A 16,735-nucleotide genomic window follows, 5' to 3' on the forward strand; every position below is an offset into this window, starting at 1 on the left:
GCTGTTTTTCTTGGACTGACAGAGGACAAATCCGTTAACTCAAAGTAGCTGTGATAAACAGCACTTTGTCCTCCCCCCAGAGCTATCTCATTGGTATGTAGAAATAAGAACCTTGAAAAGTTCTGGAGAATTCAAACAATAAACTACACTTGAACTAGACCCTTATTGCAGACTGAACTCTTGCCCATAATCACCTGGGTATAACCCTGATCCATAAAATCTTAAGAACAATGTTTTCATAGATATCACCATTTCAAATATTCCCATTTTCCAAGGTATATGAAATGAAAACCTTAAAGAATATAGACACTGAGCAGAGGAAGTTAAATCACAAAGAGAGAGTATGAGGAAGTACATAACATTCCTCTTTTCCTTTTTTTTATTATGTACTTTTTTTCTTTTAAACCCTTAACTTCTGTGTATTGGCTCCTTGGTGGAAGAGTGGTAAAGGTGGGCAATGGGGGTCAAGTAATTTGCCCAGGGTCACACAGCTGGGAAGTGTCTGAGGTCAGATTTGAACCTAGGACCTCCCATCTTTAGGCCTGACTACCCAGCCGCCCCTGTTGTATACTTTCTTGATGATATCTTTTGTTCTTGTTCTTTAGAATTCCTTTTTGGTTATATGTTGAGACCTGTTCACACCCATATACCTCTCCATAATCCTTTGTTTGTTACTCCTTTCATCAGAAGTTGATTTGTTCTGTCTCCTAAGATAGTTGACATTTATGTACACATTCAGATTGTTGGAGTGCAAATAATGAATTCCCCATTAAGTAGTTATACAATTTAAATTCACACTATTTGATGGAGTAATTATACATAAAATGTGGTATTTGGTTCCAGTCCAGTGGAAATATGCACTGAAAAAATTTATGAATAAATTTTAATCTGTTTTTTAACATCATAAAACTTCAAAGGATAAGAAAAATATATTTCTGATTCAAGATTATTACAAAGTAATAGAGTAGTAGTGGTAGAAAACAAAATTTATAAAATTTAAAAATAAAGAAAAATCACTGCATACTATAAAAATAAACCTACACTGATGATGTGATAAAAATGTCATAATTGTCATTTAAAATATTTTAGCAGCATAGACTGAAACTTTTTCATTCTTTAAATCTTCATAGTGGCAGTTGCAGAGAGATTCATCCACCTCAGCTAATTTGTATGTTCACATTCTCACACTCAACTAAACATAGTTGTGTAACCACTGGCATTATCCAAAATCAGTAATGCTCTAAACATGATATTGTTAACTCACAATATTTTTCAAAAGCCAAGTTAAAATAACTTGAAGACCTGACTTTGAAAACAAATTTTGTCCTCCATGCTTTCTTATTTACTAAAGAACTGGAAGTGATCAATAGCTGTAGCCTTTCAGAGTGCAACTATTTCAAGTCTGATTAAACAAGCAGTGGTTTTAATTTTAGATTCCCTTCTTTGTTACTTCCCAAATAAAACTATTAGGTAATTCTTAGATACTATACATCCATGTTTAACATTTTCTTTCTTAGAAATGTAAATTCTGGAAGGCATCCTTTTCCAAAATGATCTTGTTTTACCCACATCAGAAATTTTATTGATCAATGTATCTTTCTTAATTATTTTTTTCAAAACATTAGGATTTTTGTTTCTGTGTCCTCATCTACCCTAGCTATCTTTTTGGTAATTTTAACATTATACAACTTAACTCATTTTAAAAATCTATAGAACCAATGCTTGCCATTAAAATTTCCTTATCCCCTTCATTTTGCATTTCTTCACTGTCTAAACTAAATTGGAAGCTTTTGTCTAAATGGCTACTTTGCTAAGAGGAATACATTTTTAATTTAATTCTTCCCTTTGTAATTCTTCTGTTCCTTGTAGTTATTTGCAAACTACAATTAACTGAAGTCATACCTTTTTCTTTTCTTTTGTTAATGTTTTATAATCTGTGTTTAAATTAAGATGTCTCAATAGCTTGCCCTATTTTAGAGTTATTATGATCATGTGATTATGTTCTTACTGTTTAATTATATCAAATTTTTGTACTAATGTAAAACAAGCTCATCTGAAGTATTCTTTCTTTTGTCCATTTTGTCAAGGACTCTTTAAAACAGGGGTCGGCAGCCTTTTTGGCCATGAGAGCCATAAACGCCACATTTTTTAAAATGTAATTTCGTGAGAGCTGTACAGTGCTCACAGTGTGCGCTCCTGTAACAGCACCTGAAAAAAATTGACTTTATGACTCCTGCAGAAAGAGCCATATCTGGCCCTCAAAAGAGCCAGATATGGCTCGAGAGCCATACATTGCCAATCCCTGCTTTAAAAAATGAGCACATTTGTTGGTAATATGGTATATAGCAGCACATCACTTATACATATATGGATACATTTAAGTGCAGACTGAGATGTAGGATGATGATAATGATGATGATGATGACAATGACAATGATTAACATTTATATAATACTATTTGCCAGGCACATAACATGCTAAGCTCTACAATTCTTACCTCATTTGATTTTCACAACAATCCTAGGAGCAAGGTGCTGTTGTTATCCTTATTGTACAGATGGGGAAACTGAGATAATTGGAGGTTAAGTGACTGGCCCAGGGTCACAGAGATATTAAGTAAGTATTTGAGACTGGATTTGAACTTAGGTTTTCTTGACTTCAGATCTAGTACTCTATCCACTGAACCACCCAGCTTCCTAGAATATGTTAAAACTTTAGACTTGCTAGATTAACAGAATTTTGACTTGTGCTTTAAATGCACCCTCATATTTTATGATATATACTAAATCAAATTTTATATCTTTCGAACTTTAATAATTGCCTACAATTTTAACCATACCTTGTTTTTGGCATTCCTAAATAATGACTTTAAAAAATATTTCAGAGCTAAATTATTTCTGTTTTAATATCACTAAACTAAACTAGTCAGGACTAGTTTACCTCAGAGTTCCATTGTTGGTCCAGCTTTGAGAAGTACATATTACTCCCATATCATTTTTAGTCTTAAGAACCCCTAGGAAAATATTGTTGTTATGACCCTTCTCAGCCTCTAAAGGAGCTCTGTAACTACTCCTTCAAGACATTTAACCAGAAGTCAACTAACGTAAACATTATTAGTTAGTAGGAATTGTTATGTTTCTTTTCCTCTGATTAGTTCCACTATCAGTTCTAGTAGGTAGGCAGTCCACATCTCTGCTTTTGCCTTGTATTAAGCTGTAACAATGTTTGGGAAATAGTGTCGATGGATAGAGCCATTGGGATGTGATAGGATAAGTGCCATTTAGAATATAATTTGTATAGTTACACTTAGAATTGTTGAGGGCAGCAGATATTTTGAGGGATAAAGGAGTAAAAATTAGAACCTAAGCTGAGCCTCAGTTAATTTCATACTATTCTAAAAGTATATAATATCCTAATCCATTTTCCATTAGAATTCTTGATTTCAACAGTGATTATTTTGTTTGCTCCTAAGCGGTCAACTTGTTATTATATTACTAATACAAAATGATAAATAATTTATATAATTTATATTTGCCTTTGTCATTTACTTATATATTGATATTTTAATATTAGTATGTTTGATGTTTTTTTGGAATTGATAATATGGTACAGTTGATGACATGGACTTGAGGCAGAGAGGACAACCAGTAGGTTATTGCAGTATTCTAGGTGTGAAGTGATGAGAGGCTGTACCAAAGTAATGGCAGTATCACCAGAGAGAAGGGGATGTGTATAAGACATATTGCGAAGGTTAAAAAGAGAAGCCTAAGCAAAAAAATTGGCTATTGGGGAAGAGAGATGTTGAAGAATGAAGGATGACATCTAGGGTTTGAGCCTGCAGGCTAGGAGGAGTCAATGAAAGTTAATGGCGAAAATAGGAAAAGAGTAAAATTTGTGGTTGGGGGAAGATGAGTTCAGTAGCTTTTGACTCCCTTGAGAGGCACTCAGGTATAGTGCTGTCATAGCTTCAAAACAGAACAGTTTTATTTACAAGTAAAAGATTTCAATCTGAACTTTCAGGGAACTGAGACCCTCACTTTTTGTCACTTCCTAAATCTGTATTAGTGATTCATCCTACCCTGGATTGGTCTTCAGCAATGAAGAAACTGGTTCTTTCCCCATTAATGCTTTGCACCTTATTGCTCTTTTTTCTGGCAGCCCTCTCATCCTTGTTCTCTTCTAGAAGTCTTCATGAGTCCTTCTAGCTCATCACTGTCTTCAACTTTGCTTTATTACATTTCCCTTTGGTTTTGTTTTCACAGCTAGCACTGGTAGCAAGTACTTTCTCTCCAGGTAATAGATGTAGAATTGCTGGATTGTAGAGCAAGTACACTGGCACCTCAGAAGAATAGTTCTTACCAGCCTCTTTAGTATCAAGGGCATTTTGATCTATTTACACTTTTTAAAAATTCTTTTGAGTTAGCTATGGGAGCAACTATTTTTTGTACTGCTATTTTTCTGTTGGGTGTGTTATGGTATTCCCAGATATTTAACTCATTCCTTCCCTAGCATCTGGCTAAGTATACTTGCATCAACATTTCCAACAGAGTCTTTTAGGATTCTAGTCTCTTCTGAGAGGCCCTCCTATTCTCTTTCTGCTTGTCTTTATCTTATCTTTCCTTGGTACATCTTCTGTTTCTTAGAGACCTCCAAAAAGAAGGTAAAGTCAGGGGCTTCCAGTTCAGACTTCGGTGACTCAGAGAAAGAGGAGCAATCTTTCATTACAAAAAGGTTAGATAAGAAGCAGCTATTGCCTTTAAGGAGTGCATAAATTTGAAAGGAGTACAAAACCTGTAGATGGACAACTGTGTAAGACTCTCTTCCAGTGACTCATTTCTAACTTTCTTTCACATTAGTCTTTCTTCCTGCATTGTGTTCTATTCTATATAGACTCCTAGTTATTCTCTGATCTAGTCCTGCCGTCTCTTACATTTGTGCATTTATGTGGTGCATCACCTGCGTTTAGAATGAATTTCCACATTTTGGCCTGTTTTTAAAAATCAAACATTGCACAAAAGATTAGAATAATTATCCCAAAATATACTTTGTATTCATTTTTTGTAAAATTATCTACTGGAGACAATTATATAGGCACACAAAGACTAGAAAAGACAGGACATTCTGCTGATAGTGTAATAATGGTTAGTCAGTAATTTACAATATTAAACAACTTCTACAAAAAGTTGAATATTTGTGATACCTTTGTTATATTTAATAAGCATAATGTGTTTTATAGTATTCATCTGAATAAAAAGCTAAAATTATTCTTTATGATTACATATATAGAAGTCTCTATCCAAATAAGAAACAATTTCTTTAGCATCATTCACCAGAATACGTATTCTCATAAACTTTGAATCTCTGTGAAGTTCAAATTAGAAAATGTACATAAAAGCCTTTGCATATTTTAAAGTGCCATAAAAACATCAGTTCTTATAATTCCGTAAAGTAAGGCACAGTGTTTGACATTGGGAATACGAGGATGTAAAATTATATAACCTTTGCCCTCAAGGAACCTAAAATTTACCAAGGGAATAATACATGTACATAAATAAGTATAATGTAAGATAGAATATGTTGGGGACAAAGATGATCTAGAAAAAGGATTCTCAGAATATTTAGAGGAAGAAAAAGATCATTGTAATGGGTGGGTTAGGAATCAAGGAAGTCTTCATGGAAGAGGTGGTATCTAAGCTGATCTTGAAGGAATTTCAATTGGCAGAGATATGAAGAGAGTCCATTCTAAGTTTGGGGGATGACTTTGCACTTGTGCAAAAAATAGGAGAATTCAGGATGATATCAGAGAACAAGTAGAATTCTCATTTGGCTGGGACACAAAAAGGGAGTAATGTAAAACAAAGTTAGAAATGTCATATTTTGGAAGGTTCAAAAATTTTTTTTCATAATCAATTTATTTGAGGTTTCTAGAAATCTTTAAAAAATTAAGCATTGAATGGTCGAAATAGCATTTTGAGAGCCTGTTAGATAATATCTTTTTAAAATAAGTATGCATTATATTTAATAGATAAGTAAGTATAATTATAACATCCAGATTTTTATGGTATCTTTAGTTACCATGACACCCTTCATCTTAGTTACTTTTGTTACTCCCTTAGATTGTTATACATTTCCTTAAGAAAATAACATTTAACAATTAAATATAATTGAATACAGTTTTTTACAACTTCTTTTATTTAGTGTTATATCTGTACTGGCAGATTGCTGGGATAGTATGGAGTTATTAAAATTCACCAATAACTTTGACTTGATTTTTTTTTTACTGAGAAAATCATTAATTCTCTTAGCTAGTTGTGTATATGTGCATGTATTCAACAGTACATAGGTGTTTATGTCGATTCCTGCTGGTATCTGTTCTATAACAAGGACAGATAGAAAGTCTGCTGCTTGTATCTCTCAAACTTATTGTTCAAATTTCATTTGTTAATAGTCACACAAAGACTATCAGATGAAAGATACTTTCAAAGAAAAAAGAATATTGCATAGTTAAGTTAAAAGGACAGCTTAAAATTTTTTTCAGTACTTTAAAAAAAAAGATTCAGTAACATTTTCTGTTATTTCAGAGTGGAATGGGCATTTTATTTCTCTATAGGAAGGAACTGTATCAGACCTCTCTCTGTTTTTTGGATATATACATTCAGCAAATATTTAAATGCCTGTTGGAAATTCAGGCATTTTAGGAACCATTTTTAAGTTGATTGTTGATGACCAATTACAAAAACAAAATAAAGAGGTTTTATTTTCTGAGTAATTTTTGTGCATACAAACACTCATATATAAACTTAAAAAAATAATAGCTATATTTACATTGTAAATTAACTTTTAATACCAGAAGTATATTTAAAATATACTTTAAAATTATTGCAAGACTCATTACAACCAACTTGCTTGTTTTCTAACATTTTAAAGCTTTGCTTCTATGAATACTGCTGCTGCTATTTTTAAAATATATTTTGCTTTTTGATTTGATTGCCTTGCTGATTTCCTTCTCAGAATAACAACAATGACCATGCAGCTATGTCGGTAAGTAGATAAAAGCCAAAGAAAGCATGTACCCTGAAAAACTATGAACTGCCTACAGGCTTATTCTTCTTTGCTTAATTGTTAAAAGAAATTTTAGTCTGCTTGGTGACTTGTTTGATATCATATTTGTGGTTTTGTGGAGAATTCAAGTATAAGGATAGTATTGTTATCACTCATTGGCATAGCATAGTTTCTAAGACTTTCTAAGGCAGAATATGATTAAAAGTATCTTGCAAACAAATTCTCTCAGCTACAACCACAAAAACACTTGGATATGAGTCATGGATAGTGTCATAGTGAATCTATATTAAGTATAGACCTGTAAATGACTAGGCACCCTCCTGAGGGAAACCCTGAACTTGAAGCATAAATGGCATTATACATATAATGAATACAAGAAAGTTTCAGGCTTGTCTTAGAGGCTCACCATAAGATATTCTTACCTACAACTCCATACTGGGAATCCTAGGAAGGGACCTGTGGAAATAGTCAAATGGTAGTAGCAAATTACCTATAAGGGCTGCAAGTTCCTAAATATACCCCACCCCCTTCCTTAAATAAAATAAATAGCTGAATTTCATAGGATCACTGTGTGATTTGGAGGTCTTCAAATAGCAACTTTGTGGTTATTCACGCCATGCCGTTGAAGTTTCCTAGAAATATGGCACTGTCACTGCTCTAGCCTTACACTGTGGAGAAAAGAGCCAGACAACTGAATTGCCCTCTGTACCACCTTCATCAAAAACTAAATGTATACATAAGAGAATGGCATTAAATGCTGAAAAATACCTTAGAATAAAATGATAATGAGTTTGTTGAATTACATTTTTAGATGTTGGTTGGAACCACTTAAATGCATTGGGAAATATTCTTTATTTAAAAAACCCTTTCCTTCCATCTTAGAATCAAGACTGTGTATTGGTTCCAAGGCAGAAGAGTGGTAAGGGCTAGACAATGGGGGTAAAGTGACTTGCCTGGGGTCACATAGTAAGTGTCTAAGACCATATTTGAACCCAGGGCCTTATGTCTCTTGGCTTTCAATACACTGAGCCACATAGCTGCTCCCAGGAAATATGCTTAAAATAGATAAATTTTAGGATTCTTTTGTGCCCTGGTTATTTACAAATTATGGAGCTTTTGAATAAACTGTTTAGTGATTAGTGCAGTTTTCCTCAAAATTCAAATGGTTGTTGTATGGAATGCTTTCCTCTTTCACATTCTCCCTTTGAACACTGTTTCTCAGAGGAACAATATAGAAACATCTGGAAAATATGTGTATTAAGTGTCAAGATTCTAACTTTATTTGCAAATCCTTAAAAAAAAACACTTTAAAATACAGTGCTTCTACCTTACAGTGTAGTTCAGAGGAAAATAAAAGCATTAAAGAATTGGAGGTGAAGTTGGTTGTTTTTTTTTTTTTTTGAGTTAACTAATTGTATCCTACTTTGTGATCCCATTTGGGGTTTTCTTGGCAAAGATACTGGAGTGGTTTGCCATTTCCATCTCTAGATCATTTTACATATGAGGAAACTAAAGCAAACAGAATTAAGTGATTTGCCCAGGGTGAAACAGCTAGGAAATACCTTAGGCTGGATTTGAAGTTGGACCTTCCTGACTCCATGGCCAGAACTCTATCCATTGCATCACTTAGCTACCTCAGAGAAGGTGATACTGATAAGATTTTTTATTAGTATTACAGGTTAGCTATCATGTCTTTTATAACTATCTCAAAACTAATAGGAGTAATTGTTGTTAGTATTATTGAACCAATTCTTTTAAATTTGGAAGGAGTATTACAAAATTAGATCCAATCCAGTACTTTAAAAGGCTCAGAAAAGCCTTTTTAAAATAAAAAGATTATGTAAATTTTGATTATGATAAATCAGTGAAGAAAATAGTATGTGTCCTTTGTAAAGGAAAAGAAAATTGATTATATAATTCCACTTTTCTGCCAAGAAAAGCAAAACCAGCCTTTTAAAAAAATCAAGAAAACTCTAAGTTCAATGTATGATACTTTCTAGCTTTGTAAGTGTATGTTTTATGTCTATTATAAATGAGTATATGAGAATTAACAGTACCTTATGAACCAGCAACCTTTATGAATAAAGGCTAAGTGAAGAAGATCCCAATAAATATTTGAGTTTAAGAGCAAAATATAAAATATTTTTACTTGAAGTTTGTAAATATTAATATGACTACAATAAAAACAATATAGCAACACCAGATGCATCTGGAAGAAATATTTTAGTTTTTTCTCAAGCTTCCAGAATATATTTGCAAGCCTAAAGATAAGTGTAAAGGTCTTCAGAGTAACTGAAACAATTATTAACAAAGGCCTACTGCTATTAATAGGTATTTGAATCAGAAGAAAGGTTCTTAGATGTTCACTTAGCCTGCCTTTATTTATTTATTTATTTATTTGCCTGTTTGTTTATTTATTTTTAAGGATTTTTTTTAAACCCTTACCTTTGGTCTTGGAGGCAGAAGCGTAGTAAGGGCTAGGCAATGGGGGTTAAGTGACTTGCCTAGGGTCACACAGCTAGGAAGTGTCTGAGGCCAGATTTGAACCTAGGACCTCCCATGTCTAGGCCTGGTTCTCAATACACTGAGCTACCCAGCTGCCCCCGGCCTGTTTTTATTTAAAAGATGCAACTAACAAGTTTCATTTTAGGGGTTGTCTAATCTAAAGCAGATTAGAAATGGCAGACTAAGAGAGGGATGGAGTAGCTCCTGAAAGAAAGTCTATTAAAACTTGCAAGATGCCACAACATAGGAAGAGATAAAATGTTGAAAAGAAAGTAACTGCATAGTATATTAGTGAATGTTCACAAGATGATTCTGGGTCATTAAGAAAAGTTTAATTATATTCAATTCCTATTTATTAAGTCAGGAAACAGAATACATTTAAGAAAAATTTTGTTACTTGAGGGAGAAAACGAATCATTTAAAAAAAATCACATATATGGGACTTTTGTTTAGGATGAAGCAGGTTTAATTAGAATAGAATAAACAATGAATTTGGAGACTTATGTGGCCGTTTTGAAGGAAACTTATAAACATTATATTATCATTAACAAATATTGATCTATAAATACCTCCTATGTATTGGACATTTTACCAGGCTTTTTTAGTAACTATAGAAGTTGATGACAATAGTTATTTATTATAACCAATTCTACTTCAAAACTTAGAGCTTTCCTTTTATATAGTATAGGTTTTTGAGTACTATCAATGAGGCCAGGTTAATAAAGTATCACAGTAATATCTTTTAGTATTAGTTTACATACTATTTAAATGAACCCTAGATTAATATAATTAATTGCAAAAGAATGACAAAATAATTCTGCCTCTAAGATTACAACAAAGCCTATTTTAGGAGTTTTAAACTATTTTAGAGATTTATTAATACATTTATAAACTAGTGTAAATTAAACTCTGGGAACAATTTTTCTTTTCTGTGTTCCTCACTCACTTATGATGCATTAATATATGTATAAGTATTGCTCTTACACTTATCAGTCATGACTCCCCCCCCCTCAGATTTTAAAATGGAATAGAGAGTGAGGGGGAAAGCACAAACAAACAGGGGTGCAGGTTGTTGGGAAATGACTCTTTTAGTTTCTGTGAACTTCAGGAATGTATGGGAGAGAGTGCTGATAAATTTGGTTTTGGTTACTCAGATTAACAGTGAAGTGTTGCTATGACGCTAGAGGAGACAATCATCAACATGTGTAGAAAGGATTCCTTATTTTAGGAAATTTGGGCACTTTATAGAATACCTGATCTGAGCAAAGTTATAGGAAGGTAGAGATAGTTATTTGAGAAGGCTCTTAGAATGGAACAAAACAGTGTGACAATAATATGCTGACAAACAGAAAACATGAAAAGAGAGAAGGATGGGGATATAAATGAGGAGGACTGCTTTATAATTATTGATTGAAAATGGACAAGATTTCTGTTTCCAATAACTGTTCTTCTCCAAATCTGTAGATTATGAAAATACAAAGCACTAACTGGTTCAGCCTCTGTGTCCTTTTCTATATTAAAGAAATGGAATGAGCTGTAAGCATGGACAGAGACAGGTAATATCAGAAAGATGTGAAGGGGGTTAATCTGGTGGGTCCCAGGTACTGTATCCATAACTACTTTCTGCACTTAACTGCTCCTGCCATATCTGCAGAAGAAGTCTTAATTCTTGTTGGATTTGAAGCAAGCCCAAAAAAGGTATAAAGAGAGGAATGGAGGAAAGGGAAGGTTTTCAAGGGGCTCCTAGGATGGAATTTAACAGAGCTTCAAATCTGCTATTTGTAGCAATGATAATATTATTATTGTGGAGCTAGTAAAAAAATTCCTACTAACACATAGTATAATTTTTGGAAGAAAGTAAAAATTCTGAATCTCATACTAAGAAGGATGTGAGGGGGAAGCTGGAGTGTACCATAAAATAATCCAGCTGTCTTGTAGAAAGCCTACAATCCTAACTGAGACAGCTGAGGCTTTCAGAGCTCTTGAGCTCAGGAGTTCTGAGCTCTATATTTGGCATTAATATGTGAGAGAGGTAGGTTGTCAGGTAAGTAAGGGTACCAGGTTTAAGGAGGGACAAATTGGCCTGTATCAGAAATGGAATAGGTTGAGGATCCAAACTAACCAGTCAGTGGAGGAATTGGACTATAAGTAGCCCTTGCACTTCCATCTAATCTTTTTTTTTAAATCCTTACCTTCCACCTTAGAATCAATACTGTGTATTGGTTCCAAGGTAGAAGAACGGTAAGGGCTAGGCAATGGGGGTAAAGTGACTTGCTCACTCACACAGCTAGAAAGTATCTGAGGCCAGATTTGAACTGTCTCTAGACCTGGTTCTCCATCTACTGAGCTACCTAGCTGCCCACTGGAGAGATTTAATCTTAAACAAACATACAAACTCTGATATAAGTTGACTTAATTTTCCTGTTTTAGGGAAAGATTTGTTGTTGTTTTTTAAAGCTAAATTTACTTCAAACATGCCTATGTATCTGGCCAAAAGACGGAATCTGTATTTCTGCTTCTTGTCTTGGAGGCTAAGGATTGTTTAAAAGGTGAAAGTTTCATGGAGGAGAGTGAGCTAGTAAGGAAGAATGAGAAATGCTGACTAAGGATTCTTAATGGACTGTCATGGTTAGCTATTGTATTGGAGGCTATTTATAGCTAGAAAGGATTATGGAGAATGTTTGAAAATAATGAAAGATTAATAATATAAGGGATATTAGTAAGAATGGACTGGTAAGTTAATTTTTTTGGTAGATTTGTGAATTTTAGTGTTAGTGGGCATTCTTAAAAATGTAGACTTACCAGAGTATTAGTTGTGTTGAAATTCACCAGAGGAAACTCATTATTATATCTAATATTGTAACCTAATTTTAATAATAATGTTATATATTATACATAATAATATATAAAACTATCTGATAAATTTATAAACAACCTTATGCATAGTAGTAGACTATTTTACACAGAAATCCACTTATTATAGAATACAGATATCTCTTTTACAAAAAACAACTCGGATAATCTTTCATAGCTTTTACAAATTATACATCTATTTTTCTTCCATTTTAGTAGCATTTTGTGGTTCTTGGAACATTTGATTGTGACTGCTTTGTTAATTTTTTTATCAGTAATAAAATTCTAGATTAGCAATTAAGAAAATAGAATTCCTACTTATAAGGAAGAATAGATCATTTCCTAGATGGAAATATTGACTTTTCTTTCTTATTTCAGTTTAGAAATATATAATCCTCAGTCTTCAAGCTTGCATAAGCTATGAAAAGATTTTTAATTCAGGCTCTCTAGGAGACCAGCCAATTCATCAAAAAGTTTCCCCTCCCCTTTTGCCTGCTCTTGGAAAAAAAAAAATTAAATCAGCCCCATAGCCAAACTTTTGTTGCAAAGAGACAAAGCTTTGTGTAATATAAATGTATTACTTCCTTTAAAGACTAATTGTAAAAGCCACATCATGGAATCAGAATTAGTAGGATCAATATAGGCATACATTTTAGTATATTGCATTTTGCTCTTTCATCATAAGTGAACATATTTAGTCTTATTTTTATAAAATATATTATGATGAATTTTAAGAAAAATAAATATGCCATGTAGTATTTCTGAATTTTCATAGAAGTATTGAATTTTATTACCTTATAAGAAAGTTTATAATGAAATATTGATTTCCTTTTGAATTGTAAAGACAAAGTAGTATTTCCTCAGTTTAATCTTGGGAAGAGTTTTGATCTGTAATTAAGATACACACACATTCACACACATATAGAATGATTAGCTGCTAGGGCTGAGTTTTCCATAAAATGGATTCGTGACGAATATATAGAACTTCAGAGAAAGAATGGAATAGTTGAAAACTGATTACAAATTATTTTTAAATGAATATTTAGTATTTGATTTAGTACCCTGAGATGTTAGATAAGACAAAATAAACTAAGACTAACTTAAATTTAGCAAATTCAATTTTTTGAAGTATTCTCTTGGTGGAATTGTCAAAAGCACAAATAATCCCCACCATAATTAAAACACAAAACATCGTTTTCATATTTTTCCAAATAAAATGCACCACATTTTAAAATTCTATGATTTTATGTTTTAAAAACAATATCTGAAACGATCTATAAATCTAAAATAATTTTGAAATTTTACTTATTCGAACATATAAACAAATGATTTTGTTTTAGGTTGGGGGGTTGGGAGTTTGTATGTTATTGTTGGTGTGATTGGCAGTGAAAGCCTTATTTCACAGCTTGCAGTGAGGAGCTATTGGGTAAAAGGTGGCTGTGCCCCACAAGTTAAATTCAAAAAATGTCAATCAAGACCTCACATAGGTTACTTAGAGAATGCATTTTCTTACTGGTTTCACCAAATGTCGTCTCATGCTGTCTTTGATTGGCATAGCCTGGCAGGGAGGATGGATGAATCTGTCACCGGCTGGTTAATTGTGTTGCTGGTTTCAGCCTGACATCAGGTCTTTGACTCTTAAGTGGCTCAATACAAAACAAATTAGCAGATTGTAGTCATATTTCTCATTCTATATGCTTTGACTTTGTTGAATGGAGTCCATAAATCATATTGACTGACACTCTAGTAAATGATGAAAGCTGCTTTTGAGGCAGCTAGTATGGATCTAGAAAGCAGTACTGTGAAGGTGCCATGGAAGGATGCATATGGCTGACCCTTTGGGAATTTCTTAGGAGCCAAATGTCTCTTTACTGCAATTGTTCTTAAAAGAAAGGCTTTTGGGTCCTGCAAAAAGGATCTAATATGTCAGCAGATTCTCTTTTACAAGTTCCTTTGAAATACAAGAAGTTTATCTAAGGGTTTTCTCCTTTTACAACATGTATTTCAGCAAAAAAGTTGGATGGTGGGTTAAAAAATAGTTGTCCTTAAAAAGTTTAGCAGGTGTTTTTACTTATAGATTAGTTCCTTATTTTTTGAACTTTTAACTTTTTAAAGCCAAAGAACAAATTAATGATGTTGCAATTAATCTTTGAAATGAGAATAGTAGATATTCCACAACTCATTGCAATTGGAAAGCCGTTCCATTTTTTGGCAAACAAATGCATTTGTTTTTGCTTACAACAAAATGGAAGAAATAGAACATTCTAAATGAAAAGCCCTGGTATACAAAAATCATTTTACATTATTAAAGGCATAACAGTAATGACAGCACAATTCAAAGAAAGACTTCTGAGAGTGACTTTTACTTTAAATACTAATGACAGAATTGACTTATTAGAAACATATTTGTATTTTGAAGCATTAAAATTATTTTATTTGAAACTTCAGAATAAATATTAGAAGCAATTTTAAAGAGTATTATATATAAATTTTCGAAGTTGGAAGTTCTAAATTTTTTAAAAGCAACACAGAGAACTAATCAAATAACAGTTAAAACAATTTTAAATGCACACCTTTAATAGCTCTGATTCTGTACTCATCTGGAAAGAAAATTACATTTCATTTCATTAGCTATTTACAAAGTACTTTATAATTCATTTAATATTGTATCATGGAGAACAATAAGCCTGTAGTTACTATGCATAGTTTAAAGAAATGAAATATCAGATTATTGAATTGAAGAATTATATACATACATGTGTGTGACACACATACTTATGTATGTATTTGCTTTTGGAGTATGTATTTTCATCAATTTTTTTCAGTATCTTATGTTTTAGTTCTATTACCATTATTTTCTGCTCCAGTACTATTATTGATATATACTAATTGATAGCATCTAATTATGTATTTAATCAAAAAGGCTCAGTAAAAGAATCACTTATTTGTATATTATAATTGCACATAAAATAAATTGAATGCTAAAATTTATTTGGCAACTTATAAATCTGCCTATGCAGTTATTACATTATAGTAATAACATAAGTAGAACATGGAGCTAATTTGATGGAACAGTACATTCAACTAAAATATTTGTTCCATTAAATCAAAATGACATTTCTATTATGTTTTTCAGGCCTAATCCATTGTAATTAAATGAATTTCCATTGATTCTTTTCTTTTCTCTTTCCTGTATTTTCCCCCTATTCATGTTGATATTATGCTGCTTGAAGACTAATTTTGCATGTCTACCAAATTAATTCCTGTTGGGTTTGGGTTCTTGAAGCATGCTTGTTGGTTTGGGACTTTTTTCAGTATTGTTTCATACTTTGTTTCCAGCAGTATCTCAGTGTGTTTCAAATATTTTGTTCATGTTTACTTTCTTCTATGAGGTTTTTGTTTAAAAAATGGACACCTCATTTTAGATATGCAGCTTTTTTTTAAACTGTGCATGGTTTGGTTAATGGCTAAAAAAATTTCTAATTTGACTTGAAGTGTCTGATTTTCTAAATTTTTTGATGTTTTATGGCATTATTTGAAAATACATTTTTATGTTATCAATCTTTATACTTCTAACAATTATTGTGAAGTTTTTTTGCACCAAAATGTCTAGTTTTTGTGTTTGGCATCTTTTTTTCATTAAAGACATATTTTTTAGACTCCTGTTACTTTATTGGTCTTTGATTACTGATATAGGAAAAATATAATTAAATAGGGAATTTCATTGTAACATGTATATGAGACATAAATGCAAGCTTTTTTATTTCTTTCAAAAGTACACATTTCTCACTAAATAATGGGGTTTTGCACACCCCAGTGGAAAAATAATGGTATACAAACTGCATACCCTAATATATATTAATCTGTTGCTTCACTTAGTGTGTTAATTTTTTATTTGTAACACAGAGTAAGTAGAATTATATTGTAAAGTGTTCTGTAAGTTTTTTACTTTAAGTTTTCAGCATTCAGTAACTTAAAAATAAATTTAATGTTTAAAATCATCATAGTATTTTGATTGGAGACAGCTATGAAATGTAGACACAGACTTTATGGAAAAAGTTTTGATAATGCTATAGAAGAAATTATTTTAACAGTTTGTGCTAGTCTTAAGAAAGATACAGGTTTTATGTTCTCCATGGTAATACCATTATAAATTCTAATTTAGAAAATTAATTTTAGAAAGAAATCAGATTTATTTTTTACATTCTATTGGTCTCTAAAACTAACAGATGATTTATGAAAAACATTCCTGTTGACAGGTAGGACATTTAAAAATGTTTGGAAAAGCTATTATAAATTATCATTTTATTAGAAA

General features: G+C 32.2%; 1 protein-coding gene across 3 annotated transcripts in view; it reads left to right on the forward strand.

Moving 5' to 3' along the window:
- Positions 1-16,735, forward strand: part of EXOC6 (exocyst complex component 6) — a 186,275-nt gene that overhangs the window by 115,991 nt on the left and 53,549 nt on the right. The window lies entirely within an intron of this gene.

The sequence above is a fragment of the Gracilinanus agilis genome, chromosome 2 (assembly GCF_016433145.1).
Source record: "Gracilinanus agilis isolate LMUSP501 chromosome 2, AgileGrace, whole genome shotgun sequence".
NCBI lineage: Eukaryota > Metazoa > Chordata > Mammalia > Didelphimorphia > Didelphidae > Gracilinanus > Gracilinanus agilis.